Genomic DNA, 17,548 nt, shown 5'->3' on the forward strand with positions numbered 1-17,548 from the left:
CTCCTGCAAGTTTTACAGTAGGTTTTCACAGTGGGGCACTTACAGTTTTGAACAACTTCACGGGGATTAATTCCAAGGGGATACATTTTTTGATTAGATTTGAACAACCGTCATTTTTAGACTATAATGTGCACCTGACTGAAGGAATCTGACCTTTTAGCCAGATTGCCGGAATCACGCCAGCCGAACCGCCGGAACCGCGCTAGCGCAATTCCAACGACCCCTGCTGGCGGATATCCGACAACCTGGCCAAAAGGCCAAACCCCTTGTACTGACTCGATTTTAAAAGCTGGAAAAATGCTTAGAAACACGATTTGACAATTTATTACAAGTCGGCAGCAATCATACAGCACAGAGACACCCAGGCGAGGAGGCAAATTGGATCCAGGGTCACCATATCACAAGTCAACAAAAGATTCCCGAGAAAAATGACAACGATAAGTTAAACATTCAGTCTTTTAAAGGCTCTGGTGAGGCGGGCTGTGGTCCGGAAGAAGGGTGTGTTTGAGCATTGTTGAGGATTATTGTCTATTGTGGGTTGGACAGGAGAATCCGGGTGTTACTGTTGTCAGGGCAACGATAGTTAAGGATTTTGTTATCCTCAGCGCTGTGTGAGTGCTGAGTGTTCACTTCTCGGTCGCGGGTTCTTCCGTATCAGATGTTCCTTGTGGCAAGACAAGATGTCCCGCCATTTGTTGTTGACTGTCCAGAAGAGCTGATTGCGGGATTTGGTAGTGCAGATGTGGACTTGTAGATGTCTTGCCCATTACCTGCTTGAAAGCGTCAATCTTGCTCAATCAGCTACATGACACGCGCGTTGGTCAGAAGATGTCCTGTGTCTGTTCTGCCCTTACAGTATCTGGCCGTTTGTTTTGACTGCAAATTCTAATCATTTCAAGTCCAACTGCTCATAATATCAAATATATTCTGCTTGTTTTTCTTAAACTATTAGATAAATGTTTATTTTATATTGAGTGTGTTAGAGTAATACAAACAGTCAAACAGTTAATATGAGAAAAAATACTATTCCTTTTTGATTATATTGTGTTGGAGAAATACAAACAGTCAAACAGTAAATACGAGAAAAAATACTATACCCTTCATTACTATAAGCCGCACCGCATAAATTTCATAAAATGTCAAAATAAAAATATATATATACACCGTACCTGACTATAGGCCACAGGTGTCTATGTCATGGGAGAGTTACATAGAGAGATGTTAGACAGAAATATTTGATCATATTTGGTCAAAAATAACTTTATTAGTCAAAAGAAACACACATCAAATCGCTGAGTTTCGTTCTCATTCATGTGCTGCGGCATGTCCCTCGGGAGCCAGACACCAGAAGTCTCATTTATGGTTTCTGCAATGTTAACAAAAAAAAAACTTAACTTAAAAAACAGGCCACTACATTTACCAGAAGAAAGACTTACCTTGCTTTCTGAACTTGAACTGGACAAAGTCCTTTTAAATATCCCTGCCATAGCATCTGATATAGGCCTACTTAGGCCAGGCCTAACAGCTAGAGCTACCACTTAGTGTAGCAGCTTTGTTGTAGAAACACTGTGGCAATCTGTCCTTTTTAAATCAAAACAAGTCAAATCAGGGCTAGCCTTAAACTGCTCTTCTGTAATGGGATCAAGCATCGGACGGAGCCTCCCTGGGCAGTTAAGTCTTTTGAGTGCTGGCTGAAAACGGCTAATCAGCGCGAACATAGCGTCCTCTTGTAGAAAACAGTGGATGGCCATCCTTTTAGAATTGTTCTTCTGTAGAGGAATATAGCATCAGATGGAGCCTTATTATACACAATATTATTATTAGGACCCGAGCACTAAGTGTGCGAAGGTCATGTTCAGGCCTCCAAATGTAAACTATAGAACAAATGGATAAAAATTTCACATTCGATCCAAAATACCCGATTTTCTGTTGGGTTTGGAAAATGGGTGTAAGAGACTTTTTGGAAAAGTTTTGCGTAAGGTATGGACTCCCCGAATTTCATTGCTCTATGTTGAAAAAACCCAATAGGAAAGGCCTGTTTTAAAACTCCTTTCTGTCGCCACTAGTTGGCACTGTAGAGTTGATGCAAATGACCCCTACAATACCTGTAGAGGCCTTGAATTTTTCAAAAAGGCGTTTCCTATTAGGTTTTTTTAACGTAGAGGAATGAAATTTGGGGAGTCGATACCTTGTGCAAAACTGCTTCAAAAAGTCTCTTGAACCCATATTCCAAACCCAACAGGAAATCGGGTATTTTGATCGAATGTGAAATTTGTATCAATTAACAGGGTGCACATTTGAGACTTTGTTACAGAGGGAGTTAGTTGGATCATCTTCAAAATTGGTGAGACTATTCAGGAGACATAGGATATCTAAAATTTTCAAAATGGTGCGTTTTCATTCATGGGTCTGACCTGGGCGTGGTGCCAAAGTCGGCCATTTTTTCGGTAAAATGACAAATTCAGTAAAAGACTAATAGCTCCTTGACACAACGTTCAATCTTTTTCATATCTGACATTTATGTGCGGGATCCCACCCTTAACACGAGTGCATTGAAACATTACCCATTAGGCCTAGCGCCCCCTAGTGGAAACAGGAAATGCCTTTTTTTACTAAACAGGCTCCTCCTCCAAGGAAAAAAATATACTCAGCTGAAACCTGAATCAGGGGAGCCATAAGACATGTGTTCAGGTGCCTGATGAAAAATACTGAGGTTTGGTTAAAGCAGAGGAGTCCAACAGGAGTTCGTCTCACCACAAGTTTTGAACAGTCATAACTTCTACAACATATCTGCGCCAAACATCTCGTGCTTGTTGAGTCATACTCTGAAGGGTCCTGTAGGGGTCATTTGCATCAACCCTACAGCGTCAACTAGTGGCAATAGAAAGTCACTCATTTTTCTATTATATGTCCAGTTCTTTTCAGGTCGGTCATTGTAGTTTCAAGACCTTTTGAAATACTTATTTTGCGGCCCATGTCCACATGTCTCTGTCTGTTGCCGTGACGACCCTTTATTCGCTCCTTTTTTGTAGTACTCTCTCCAATAGGGGTTTTTTTCTCTTAGGTGTGTGAATGTAAAGAGGCGACTTTCGAGCATGTTAGGTTCTAATGAGATTAGAGAGGACGATCTGCCACCACCCTGACCTGCACACTGTCCGAGTTGTGTGACGTCCGAGTTGCGCTAGATTGCGAGGGCCCGTTCAGTCCTGCTTGCAGGCCTAGTTCTTATTTATTCTTTTGACTATTTGCACGCGCAATGGTGCCATTGCAGGACATGCGATTGTACAGACAAAATCAGTCGGCATCAGTGTTGTTTTCGTCAATGATGACGAAAACATTTCATTGGCGAACAATTTTTTCATGACGATAACGTGATGATGATGAGCTAAAAAAACGTGTCTTGGGAGACCAAAACATAACAAGATGAATGCCAGTTTTGCTGCATGATAAATTCTTTCAGCAAACATAAAAAATAATAATGGGAAGCCCGGATTTTGAGGTTTCTTATGTGTCGATTTAACAAACCTTGGCCCCAAAAACTCTGACAAGTAGTATAGCATCCGCAATAAAACCTTTTCGACATTCCTGATAACGCTTATACGTGTAGTCCCCGGGTTACGAACGAATTCCGTTCCTGCGCTGGCGACGTAACCAGAATTTCCGCATCAGTCGGGATTAACTCTTTAAGTACCCAAAAATAACTATCCAAAATGTCCAAAAGTATTGTATTTTGTTTAATGGTGGAGGATACACTGCCCCCTGGTGGCAGCGTTGGGTCTGGCTGGACTGTCGCCTTGTATGAGAGAAGAAGACTCAGATGTCTAACATGGATAAAGGATAGCTGCACTCTCGTTTGGCCCACATAAGGCTATAAGTTGTCTCAGCTAATACATGTTTGTGCATAGACATCATAATTGTATTCATGGGTCACATCTGTCAGCCACTGTGCATCGCCTTCAAGTAGGGGGCTGTCCTGCAGTCCACTTCAGTTATTCGCAGTCAGTCGCAGTTAGTCAACACATGCAGGGATCCAATGCCGGATTTAGGTTGAAAAAGTACGAAAGCTGTACCGCATACAAATAGGCATACCATGCATACCTTTTGAAACGCGAAAGAAATCAGTGGGAGAAATTAGCTGCTATAGCATTAAAATAACTACTAACTGCACGTTTTTGTTTTTTTTTTTTACTTTTAACCAAGAATCAAAAGTGTTTTACGTCCATATCTATAAAGAACTCAGGGATTTAAGCATTCGTCACAAGAATTTTCAATGGAAAAAGGTCATTGTTTACATATGGCGGTGGCTAATTTCCTTACTGACGAGCCTCATAGTTCGCAATATTTATGCAAAATAAATGCTACCTGCACATTTTTTTTGCTTTTAACCAAGGATCAAGACTCTTTTACATCCACATCTATGAAGAATTCAGGGATTTAAGCATTTATTCACAAGAATCTTCACCGGAAAACTCTGTGTATATATATGGCGGCCGACACGTTGACTAACAGACTAGCATCGTACTTCGACATATTTACGTAAAATAAATGCTAACTGCCTTTTTTGCTTTTAACCAAGAATCGCGATTGTTTTGTGTCCATATCTTTAAAGAATTCAGGGATTTAAACATTTATTCACAATAATTTTCACTGGAAAAGCTCTGTTTACATATGGCGGCCGCCACATTTACTGACAGACTAGCATCGTACTTCATGAATGCTTAACTGCACACGTTTTCATTTGCTTTTAACCAAGAATCAAGCCTGTTTTACGTCGATATCTATAAAGAATTCAGGGATTTAAGCATTTATTCAAAAGAATTTTCACCGGAAAAGCTCTGTTTACATATGGCTGCTGCCACAAAATTTTAAAATTAAAATTAACATTAACTGCACGTTTTTTTGCTTTTAACCAAGACTCGAGACTGTTTTACGTCCATATCTATAAAGAATTCATTGATCTAAGCATTTATTCACAAGAATCTTCACCGGAAAAGCTCTGTTTACATATGGCGGCCGCCACATTGACTGACAGACTAGCATCGTACTTCGACATATATGCGTAAAATTAATGCTAATTGCATTTTTTTTTTTTGCTTATAATCAAGAATCGAGACTGTTTACGTCCAAATCTTTAAAGAATTCAGGGATTTAAGCATTTATTCACAAGAATTTTCAACGAAAAAAGCTCTTTGTGTTTCCACTCGGTCAACTTTGACGGCCACGCCAAGAATGCAGGCCCCCTATTAATCGGCCCCGCGCCCCGTGTCCTGTCAATATCAGACTCAATATCAAACAAGATGGACTTTTAAACACCAATTGTTTTGTGTCAAGTGTTTTGTTAAAATGTATGTCGTTTTGACCATAAGTGTATATATGTGTGGTACAGCTTTGCAAATTGTTAAAAGTGAAGGAAGTAAAAAGCTCCAAAAAGTAAAATTGCCTTTTTTGCTATCCGTAAAGCTGAACAACTTCACATTTAGTACAGACAGAACATGTCATATTAATAAAGTAAAGTAAAAAATAAGATACTGTGAGGTACAATAAGGTACTCTTTATGCGAGGTACAATAAGGTACTGTTCATGCAACTAAACAAAAAAAAAAAAAACACGACTGGAGACAAAAGGGCAGACGAGACTCCGGCATTGTAAAGTTGAAATCGCGTGAGTCGAGTACGTTGTAACTTGTGGACTACCTGTAGTTACACTATATAAATAATATTGGAGCGTTTCTATTTAATTTCACATTTAAAAAAATATTTTATCCTTTCAAAAATTCCCTTGCGCAAATGCAAAGTGCCAAACACATGCACAAGCCCTTTAACTGCCAACTCATATAAAAGCAGTGTAGTCAGTAGCCACATTCTTGCCTTGTATCTGCATCACTGGACTGCAGCATAGGACATGTCAAGAATCTTCTCAGAATGATTTAACACAACCAAAGACTACACTGGAAAAAATGGCACTTGAGTTTAAAAAAAAAATTTTTCTTTTATAACATGTGAGAAAATGCCAATGGGACAAGTTGAAATTGTCACATAATAAGCCTTTACATCATACCGAAATTAGGCTTTTCAAAGGATTTCATCTTATTTCAAGTGTGATGAAATATTTTTTTTATACTTGAAACCAGTCACATTTTCTTGATTCTGCTGCAGTGTAGATTTCTTAATGGAACTTGACAGAAACAAGTCTAACCAGCCTGGGAGCATGCTAATTTACATCACGCTGCTGTGCTGTACACATTGCAGGGGAATACAGTTTAGCTCATGATCCATTGTGCAGTTTAGGCAAAACAGCAATTCAACAGAAACTTAACATGAGTTAGATTTAGACCAAAGATACCCTGATAACAATGACTGTACCTTAAAATAGTGGCATTAGAATATGCTTTTAGCGCCAAAACCCTTCTTATTGTCATATTTTTCCATTAGCTCTGATTTGAAATTTAATTTGTTTTCAAATACCGGTACATTTTAGCACCACAAAGATGGTGAATATAGAATTATGATTATGTTTGTGATTACAGTGATCCCTCGTTTTCGCGGTTAATGGGGAAAGCAATAATCGAAATCCGCGAAGTAGAGATGTAACTTATTAGGGCCCAAGCACTAAGCGTGCGAAGGCCATATTGTTTTGCAAAGGATTATTATTTATTTATTTATTTATTTATTCAGGACAAATGAAAACAGCCAATTTGGAGGCCTGATCATGCACGAAAAGTCACCAAAATTTGCACATACATGCGGCTTCGCGTAAATTTTGATAATCTTGCATCGTTACGAAAAAATGTCAAAAAATGGCTCAGTGGCGCCTAGGCATGTGCCGGTATGAGATTTTCACGGTACGATAACCGTGAGCAAAAATACCGCGGTTTCACGGTATCACGGTATTGCAATTATAGCTCCAAAATTTTGAAATGTATGGGTTTAAAAACAAAAAAAATCCATTGAACAGGATTTTTTCAAAACATTTTTGCAAATTGGAACATGACTATAATGTGAAAATAAATAAATTAACAAAAAATAACAAATATTATATAAAATTAAAATAAATAGAACCTAGACTATACCCACAGCCACAGCTCAAGTTGCTCAATATTAGAGTAAGAACAAAATAATTGCTATAAAAAGTAAAAACACTTCTAAATAAAATTAAAAATATATACTGTATGACTTTTTTTTTGAGGGGGGAAGCTCAAGTGAAGTTTCGCCATTTTCAGCCACTGTGTCAACTCTAGTCTACATGATGCCATGCCTTTGTGTTAAAAAGAACAAAGAATTCATATGTTAATAAGTTAGTTAAAAATGTATAAGTTAGTTTTATAAATTAGTTAAAATGTAAATATTGTTGAGGAAAGGTTTCATCTAAAAAAAGTGAGGAGTGGGACCTCCTCTCTCAATTAGCGATCTTTGGCGCTATTCTTTTTCTTTCCCCCCTTCATTCAAGCTTTTCTCTCACTCAGCGGCTGTGAGACATAAACGAAGCTGCTCTCCCAGTTTAGCCAAGGCTAACATTCGTCTTTGTAAGTTTTAGTTAGTTTGTATATTGAATTTGAAAGGAAAATGTGTGTTTTGTTTTTGGCGAACATTTTAATGGTGCTACTGCTATCCTGTTGAACCTAATCACACGTGGAAAAATACAATTGTACAACGTTTCAAATGTATTTATTTGTATATTTCACCACGATTTGAGAGCTCAATAAATTGAAGAAAAGTACGCCTTGTGTTTGGAGGATTTGTTTTTGGGTTTGCTGGCTGTTTAGTGACACTCGCGGCAACAAACGGGAAGGGGTGAGCGGTGCCGCACCAAGCCACTTCGGCTGCATTTTGGCACATGAAAAATAGCGAATACCGTACTAAGGTATGACGGAAAATTTTAGTGGTTTTGAAACCGCGACGTTTTCACACCACGGTAAACCGTGAAACCGGTAACCGGCACATGTCTAGTGGCTCCCCCTTGACCCTTAAAATTTTCAAAAAGGCCTCTCCTCTCAGGTTTTCAACGTAGAGCGATGAAATTTGAGGAGTAGATACCTTATGCCTAACTGCTCAAAAAAGCCTCTTGCACCAATATTCCAAATCCAACAGGAAATCAGGTATTTTGGATCAATTTTTTTTTTTTTTTTACCTCAAACTTATATAGCGCTTTTTTGGACACTCAAAGACGCTTTACATAACATAACACAAAGACAGAATTAAGAATTAAGAGGTGGGAAAAGCTAGTTTGAACAGGTGGGTTTTTAGGAGTGATTTGAAGTTTTGTAATGAGTCCGAGTTCCTGATGGGTTTTGGGAGTGAGTTCCAGAGTGAGGGAGCAGCAGCGGCGAAGGCTCGGTCCCCCAAGGTTCGGAGCTTAGTGCGAGTGATGGGTGTGAGGAGATTAGAGTCGGCAGAACGTAGGCGGCGGGAGGGACAGTGCTGTTGTAGGAGGTCAGTGAGGTAGGAAGGGGCCAGGTTATGGAGGGACTTGTAGGAGAGGAGGAGGAGTTTGTACTGAATCCGGTATGAGATTGGAAGCCAGTGAAGCTGTTTGAGGATGGGGGTGATGTGCTCTCTGGAGCGGGTGTGGGTGAGGAGGCGGGAGGCAGAGTTCTGGACGTATTGCAGCTTTTGGAGATGAGAAGATGGAAGACCATAGAGGAGGCTATTGCAGTAGTCGAGTCTGGATGTGATGAAGGCGTGAATGAGTATTTCAGCTGTGGCTTGGGAGAGGGAGGGACGGATGCGGGCGATGTTGCGGAGATGAAAGAAGGAGATTTTAGTGAGGTGGCTGATGTGTGATTGGTATGACAGTGTTGAGTCCATTATGATGCCAAGATTGCGTATGGAGGTGGAGGGGGTGACAGGGTGACCATCAATGAGGAGAGTGAGGTTCTGTACAGAGGGGAGGAGAGCTTTGGGTCCGGTGATGAGAAGTTCTGTTTTGTTACTGTTGAGTTTGAGAAAGTTATTGTCCATCCAGGTTTTTATGTCGGACAGGCAGTTTGAGATGTGAGAGAGAATGACAGGAGTTATGGATTTAGATGAAATGTAAAGTTGAGTGTCATCTGCATAGCAGTGGAAATTGAGTCCATGGTGGCGAATGATTTGACCGAGGGGAAGCATATAGATTATGAAGAGGAAGGGGCCGAGGACCGAACCTTGGGGGACACCATGGGTGACTGGAGAGGTGTGGGATTTATGGTTATTGATGGAAACGAAGTGGTGACGATCGGAGAGATAGGAGGTGAACCAGAGGAGTGCAGTGCCAGATATCCCTATTGACTGAAGACGGTGGAGGAGGATGTTGTGGTCAATGGTGTCAAATGCGGCAGAAAGGTCGAGGAGGAGGAGGATGGAGATGGAACCAGAGTCTACCCGGGAAATTTCACAAATATGGCCTGTCTGTTTAAATCCCGGGATTTAAACGGTGTTCAGGTGTATGTAAAAGGGGCTAAAGTTTAACAAGTTAAACGAGTCGGCGCCTTTGAAAGGTAGTACTCTCAAGCTTCTCCGGCAAGTTCAAAGCAGCTCCCTTGTCACTCATTGTTAACTTTAACAAGCTGAAGCTGCCTGGTGCGAAAGAAAAGCATCATGTGGGAGAGTGAGAGGCTGTGCGTGATCAGATGAGACATCTCTATAAAATCCTGCATTCATTTATTTATTTTTTAAATTAAAAAAAAAAAATCTGAAATGGACTGAGGGTGCAATGTTTGAAGCGCGAAGTAGCAAGGGATCACTGTATACACTGCTACCCAAAAGTATTGGCACCCCAGCAATTCTGTCAGATATTGCTCAATTTCTCCCAGAAAATGATTGCAATTACAAATGCTTTGGTATTAATATCTTCATTTATTTTGCTTGCAATTAAAAAACACAAAAGAGAATGGGGGGAAAAATCATTATAATTTTACACAAAACTCCAAAAATGGGCCAGACAAAAGTATTGGCACTCTTTGAAAAATCACGAGATGCTTCTCTAATTTGTGTAATTAACAGCACCTGTTACTTACCTGTGGCACATTACAGGTGGTGGCGATAACTAAATCACACTTGCAGACATTTAAAATGAATTAAAGTTGACTCAACCTCTGTCCTGTGTCCTTGTGTATACCACATTGAGCATGGAGAAAATAAAGAAGACCAAAGAACTGTCTGAGGACTTCAGAAGCAAAATTGTGAGGAAGCATGGGCAATCTCAAGGTTACAATTCCATCTCAAAGACCTGAATTTTCCTGTGTCTACCGTGCGCAGTGTCATCAATAAGTGTAAAGCCCATGGCACTGTGGCTAACCTCCTTAGATGTGGACGGAAAAGAAAAATTGACAAGAGATTTCAACGAAAGATTGTGTGGATGGTGGATAAAGAACCTCTGCTAACATCCAAACAAGTTTAAGCTGTCCTGCAGTCCAATGATACAACAGTGTCAACCCGTACCATCCGTCGGCATCTGAATGAAAAGGGACTCAATGGTAGGCAGTGACGTGCGGTCAGGGGAGGCAGGTGAGGCAGAGCCTCACCTGTCATCATGACAAAAAAATAATTATAGCATCAAATTTATATTAATATTTGTCCATTGCTCTTAATGTATGACTCATTTCAAACATTTTTTATAGTCAAAATCGCTGAATTTGCCCATTTCCTGTTCAAATAACGAAATGAAACGAGAGGTGCAGCAGCAACGAGTAAAGCCTCACCTCTGATTGCGCAATCCATAACAAACTGGGTTGATACATGGAATTGGAGCGTGCTGGTTGCCGTACATCTGCATGTCGCCATTATAATGTTTCCAGATACGTTTATTTGACCTGATTTTCCACAGTCTGGCTAATGTCTTTAACCCTTAAAGTTTAATGTTTGTTAGCGACATATTTAGTTTTGCTGATGGGAAATAAAACCGCAGTGAAAAGGCACAGGTTGCGGCAGATAGTACGCTGCCGCACAGAAAGGGGGCGAACGTGAGCCAACAGGTAATGGCGCCAGGCGAATCAAGTGCACTGCGGCGAGCCGTTTTGTATTGTTTACTACGTCGACATCGGACTCCCAAAATGGAAGAGGATTATATATCCAAACTTTAAAAATTCTCAAAACTGGACTTTCAGTCAAAAGTGGACCTGATTAACAGAGGAAGACCAACGCCGGAGCTAAAAGGTTTGCTTCAAACTACGGGACAGTCTAAGATAACTCGCTCTTTTCAAACGGAGTGGTACACCCGTAGAAAAACTACTGGCTGTGTGGCTGTCCTTCGAAAAACTGCCTTTACTGCTTCCCATGCCTTTTGTTCTCAACTTGTGCCAATGTCTGGACTATCACGGGATATTGTGACATGAAAAATTTACCACGAAGTCTCAGCAAACATGAGAGATCGTACACTCACATTCAAAGCCAGACTGCTTTAAAATTTTTTGGAACTCAAGGATCGATTTGGCTTTGAACGAACAGCGGCGGCTCAACGTTAGCACCCACAATGCTAAGGTAAAGGAGAACCGCGAGATTTTGAAAGACCTCATTAATGCAACCTGCTTCTTAGCTAAGCAGGAGTTAGCATTTCGCGGTAATGATGAGAGGGCAAGCTCTACTAATCGTGGCAATTATGTCGAACTTTTATACGCTTTTGCTGAGAAAGATGAGAGGTTAGCTAGACATTTGGACACATCCACTGTGTTTTCTGGCTTGTCAAATAGAATACAGAATGATCTAATTGTAGCAATCGGTGATGTGATACAGTCAGAATAGGACCGATTCAGGACAACTTTCCTCCCTGGCGATCATCTCCATTGAGGCGGAGAGACTTTAAAAACTAAAGGAAAATAAGGAGGACTTTTACAACAAAGTAACTGAGGTTTTTGTGGCGAAGGGCAGGCGCATGGACTTCATCTATAAATAAAGGTAAGACCACAGTTTTCATTTTAATCTTAATATTTTAAAACTAAATTTTGGCCTTAAATAAAATATACTTTTTCTTTTCATGCTTTTTGTTGAGCAATCTGTATTAAATTGATTTAAGTATCAGATTCAAGTTTTAAAAACAACTGAATATTTCACAAAAGGTCAAAATTGAAATCTGTGGTTTTGTACACCACTCTGTACTCATTTATGTTGTATGAACTAAATACTTGCGATGGAAATTCCAACACATGGAGAGTGTAGCGCAAATGCACGTTATTTTCTACCTTTACGTATCTGTAATATGTACCATGTGTGTGTGTTTTGTGAAGAATGCTGATGAGATATGAAATAACCAGTAGTTAACTGAATAAGCTACCCTTTTTGGTTATATATTTGTAAATCTGACACTTAAGGAGTCAGTGCCTCACCAACCACGAACCTCACCGCACGTCACTGATGGTAGGATACCCAGAAAGACCCCATTTCTGACCCAGAGACATAAAAAAGCCAGGCTGGAGTTTGCCAAAACTTAGCTGAGAAAGCCAAAAATGTTTTGGAAGAATGTTCTCTGGTTAGATGAGACAAAAGTAGAGCTTTTTGGGAAAACGCATCAACATAGAGTTTACAGGAAAAAGAACTAGGCCTTTGAAGAAAAGAACACGGTCCCCACAGTCAAACATGGTGGAGGTTCCCTGATGTTTTGGGGTTGCTTTGCTGCCTCTGGCATTGGACTGCTTGCCCATGTACATGGCATAAGTCTGAAGACTACCGACAAAATTTGCAGCATAATGTAGGGCCCAGTGTGAAAAAGCTGGGTCTCCCCCAGAGGTCATTGGTCTTCCAGCATGACAATGACCCAAAACACACTTCAAAAAGAACTAGAATGGTTTGAGAGAAAGCACTGGAAACTTCTAAAATGGCCAGGAATGAGTCCTGACCTTAATCCCATAGGACACCTGTGGAAAGTTCTGAAAGTGGCAGTTTGGGGAAGGCACCCTTCAAATCTCAGAGACCTGGAGCAGTTGGCCGAATAAGAATGGTCCAAAATTTCAGCAAAGCATTGTAAGAAACTCATTGATGGATACCGGAAGCGATTGTGTGCAGTTATTTTGTCTAAAGGTTGTGCTACCAAGTATTAGGCTGAGGGTGCCAATACTTTTGTCCGGCCCATTTTTTGGAGTTTTGTTTAAAATGATAATGATTTAATTTTATTTTCATTCTCTTTTGTGTTTTTTCATTGCAAGCAAAATAAATGAAGATATTACCACCAAAGCATTTGTAATTGCAATCATTTTCGGCGAGAAATTGAGCATTATCTGACAGAATTGCAGGGGTGCCAATACTTTTGGCCATCAGTGTACATGTATGATTTTTTTTAAATAACAAACTTATAAGGAAAAGTATAACTATGAGATAGAAATGAATTTGATTTGTAGAATTTAAACTATAATATTTAAGATGAGAATATTGTAATTACTGTATGTGCCTTTAGAGGTCGATAACTGAAAGGCAAATGTGCGGCTTCTGGTTGCAATTCAGAAGAACAATGCACTTAACACAATTTCATCATTGTTAATGATTAATGATCATCTCGTTGGAATGGATGCGCTTCATTTAGCCAAAAACAAAGACAGAAGGAAACGATGGAACATCTTTCATGTGTCATATTTGCAGTAAGATTACCAGCAAAAGCAGCCGGCCCTTTGTATTTTAAATGCTCCTCACTGAGACTCGCTCATCAGCTGCCATGTATCACCTCAATCTATTTCTCTGACAAACACTCCCATTATATTGTCTTGTGCGCTATTCTTTATGATGAATCCCTCGACCTATGCCTGTCAATCACTTTCACATATGGCAGTGCACTAGCGACGGTAACAATAGAGGAAGGGTCCAGACCCAGTATTGTTAACACTCTTCACACACTCCCGCTGCATCCAGAAGCCCGGCTCGCTGAAGGGCAGGCTGCTCACCAGCAGGCAGTGCGTTTGGGATTATTCCCAGGTGAATAGAGGAAGCTTCACTGATGCTGCGTTCTGTGCTTTCTATGTAATCTGATTGGACACTTGCTTTAACACGCTATGTTACAAACAGAAGAATAACAAACTGAACTAGAAAATGCCATTTCTGCAGGAAATGTGTGGGGATGCTTTTCTCTGTTAGTCGGTGAAATAAACAACAGACATAATAATAGTAGATATAATAATAATCGTGAAGAATCAATCTCATTTAGAGTTATCAGATATTATTGAGTAGCTGATATCGGCCGATAAAAGCATTTTTAAATGAAAATGGAAAATATATATGGTGGAAAACACTCAGGTGACTTGAAGTTGCGCTCGCAGACCCCCAATTTGGCCAAATTTCAAAATTGTCCTATATGCATGTGTGATACATTATTGGAAAGCTTAAAATTTCAATTTTCTCAGGGGGAAGAAATTTTATGAACAGGAGGGCATTTTTAAAGAAAAAAAAAATTAAACAGCAAAACGCTAACTGGACGTGAGAGCACGCGAGAGCATCATTAAAGACACCATGATTTTAAAGAGGTATTATCGTGTACTTACCTCTTTTCAATCCAAAAACTCCGGATTTTGGGGGATTTTATGGGTGAAACGTGGTAATATAACAAGGGTCGCGATGCAGAAATCGCAGACATCAAGGAGTGGTCAAGATTTTCCTTTTCATATATTTGCCCTTTAAAAAAATTTTTTTTTTCAATTTTTCTTTGTTTAGATCCATTATTTATCATCTAAAATATTGGGGAAAATGGGACAGTCACGAAAACAATACAATTAAGTGATAGTTAAGAGGTAAATATCCATGACTTATTTACAGACGCTAATTTTTTCATTTTGACGTAATTTGTTTAAAAGTTTTGAAATACAGTGTGCGAGTGAAGAATTTTTTGAAGTTGTTTTATTTAAAAAATTCTAAATCTAAATGTTAGACATCAATGAATGATTCTAAGCTAAAAATGACAGGCATTTCAAACAACAAATATTTAATTATCTTCTTTTTAGCAGCAGTTTATTTTTAAAAAGGCGTGCAAGAGCAGAAACTGCTTTGTCAGCCTTGTTTGTGTTTTCTGCCATATATAACATATTTTTGGGTTTATTTGTACGTTGCCTTCAAAGTGAATGTAGCAGACCATAAGCATTCATGATGCAAAAATTAAATTAACAATAAATGATTGAAAAATAGTGAATTATAAACTCATTACATATAACTACTGCATTACTAGAAAGAAATAGTCACTAAGAAAACTGGAAAAGTAATTAAAATACAGAAATCTGTGCAAAAGCCCAGCAAAATTGTCAATGCATTGGCATGTCACATAATTGCATGCCTGTATTTGTATTGCTTTGGTCGCCCCCTAGTGCCTCACTCTGGTAACTACTCTGAACTTGATTTAATTGAGAATAATTCCTTTTATTTAATTATGGAAATTTTGGCTCATTTCAATTTATATTACTATTAGTGGACATTTATTCTCTCTTTGTTCTCTTATACTTCACAGAATTTTTATTTTATTGGGAAAACCTTGAAGTTGTTACATTTATCATCATTAAAGCATCCAGTGGGGCATCACAATACAATTAGCAATAACACATTGAGTGCACGACCGCATATATCTGTGTCGAATTTTTGGGGTTGAACAATATGAGGATTAGGAGTGGGAAACTCAGGGCACCTCACGATACGATACGATTCGCGATACAAGGCTCACGATAACGATTATCTCACGATATCACAATACAGCAACTATCAATATATTGGTCAGAAATTTGATACATGATATTCTACGATATAACTGTTGAAACGAAAAAAAGATATTTCAAAATAGAAAGAGTACTGTTTAAGTCATTTATTAAACAGTGACACCTTTTCTGTGCAACATTGCTGTAAAATATGAATCTACTGCAAATTGTGTACCTGCATATATACAGGAAACAAACCACAACCACTGATATCTCTTGGAGAGATCATGATGAATGGCACCCTTCATTTCTTTAAAGTTTTAAATCTTACAAAAAAATGTAAAAAAAAAAAAAAAAAAAAGATGTCGGACTCCGTCACAATTTTCCTCACCTTAAAAACAACAAAATAAAACAAAAAATATTAGTTACTTAATAGCTTTTGAGTTGAAATCCTCATTTTTTTGTGTTGGAAGTATTGAGTGAATTAAAACATTTTGAATTGAATGTGTAGAAATTAAAAATGCAATAATTACCTACTTTTAATATGTAGGCTACATTAACTATCATGCACATCACCTTATATATCTTGGAAGCTAGTCAAACCATTTTTATAGCTTATTGCATCAAATGGCAGTAATAACAGTTTGTGTTGTAAACTAGATGGAAAGTGGTTCTAAAATAATATCAAATAAATCAGTAAGTTCATGTAGGCTTGTTTGATATTCATTTTCATCCAGTTTAGGGTCCTGGTCTATTTTATATCACTCAACACCAAATGTCATCAAAATAAAATAAATGTAAAATAAAAAATCAATTACATTGCAAAGCTTTCTTACCTCAAGTGATGAAAGTGAAGCAGTGAAGAAATCCGTGTCCACTTCGTCACAAGCTGGCAGTGAGCCTTATTTTTGTTAGACAATTCTTGCATACAGCAAAGTCCTTGTTCACCTTACTTCCTTTCTTGTTGGTGTAAAATCTAAAGTGTGTGATTTGTAGCAATATTTTTTCACTTTTTCCTCCACCGTTCGCACGAAGCTTTTTTATTTTTTTCAACCCACTTGGAGCTTCCTTTCTTCTTCGCTAGACGGCTTTTGCGCACTTTACCTTCACCGCCACTCTTGAGCGCCCCTAGCGGACTGTCAAGGAATTGCTCAACAAACAGCAGTTTACAGCATCCAATGGCCAATATGTCAAATAAAAGTATCGATACTTGGCGGGCGCATATCGATAACCAATCGGATTGCAAAATATCGTGATATATCGCTGTATCGAGATATTGTCACACTCTTAATGAGGATATCGGTTAAAAAGTCAGTACCTCTCAGTATCTCATTGCAAAAAATCGAATCTTAATGAAAAAAATCGAAAAATGGTGAAAAAAATAATCATTAAAAAATCGAACAATTTTGAAAAATTCCAATGATTAAAAATAATTTAATAACGGCAAAAAAAAAATTTGAAAAAAAAAGTCACAGAAACTGAACACTTGTGAAAAAATAGTATAATCGCTGAATTTCCAGGCCAGTTCCTGTTGTTTTCAAGTTTGTTCTTAGGGAAATTGCTGCATTTTAATAAAACCAACCCATGTTCTACTGCTGAATATCAAAAAAACAGAAATATAGGTAAAAAAGATGCAGATTTCTCATTTGGTAAATTTGTTGTTTATACTGTATAGTCATAGAGCACAATCAATTTTTGGGTCTTTAAAAATCAGGCCAAAAATGCTCTAAAATAGCTGGCAGTGAAAGGGACAAAAGAGATTGCTGAAAACTATTATTGTCGAATAAATCTTCCTGACGTTTTACTATTTGACTGTAATAGAAAGAAAAACAATTTTGAATTGGTGGTGACCTTTCAAGATGAAAATGATAGAAAAGGATAAGAGCAGTAAAAATGGAGATGAGGCTGTTTGCATGCATCACTAGGGATGCCCTGAAGTTGTGTGTGTGGGTGGGTGCGTGTGTGTTTGTTTGAAAGAGG

At 38.7% G+C, this 17,548-nt stretch overlaps 1 protein-coding gene across 1 annotated transcript in view; it reads left to right on the plus strand.

Moving 5' to 3' along the window:
- The window catches only part of LOC130920176 (sphingosine kinase 1-like), a 61,796-nt gene that overhangs the window by 33,981 nt on the left and 10,267 nt on the right, over positions 1-17,548 (plus strand). The window lies entirely within an intron of this gene.

The sequence above is a fragment of the Corythoichthys intestinalis genome, chromosome 8 (genome assembly GCF_030265065.1).
Source record: "Corythoichthys intestinalis isolate RoL2023-P3 chromosome 8, ASM3026506v1, whole genome shotgun sequence".
NCBI classification, from domain to species: domain Eukaryota; kingdom Metazoa; phylum Chordata; class Actinopteri; order Syngnathiformes; family Syngnathidae; genus Corythoichthys; species Corythoichthys intestinalis.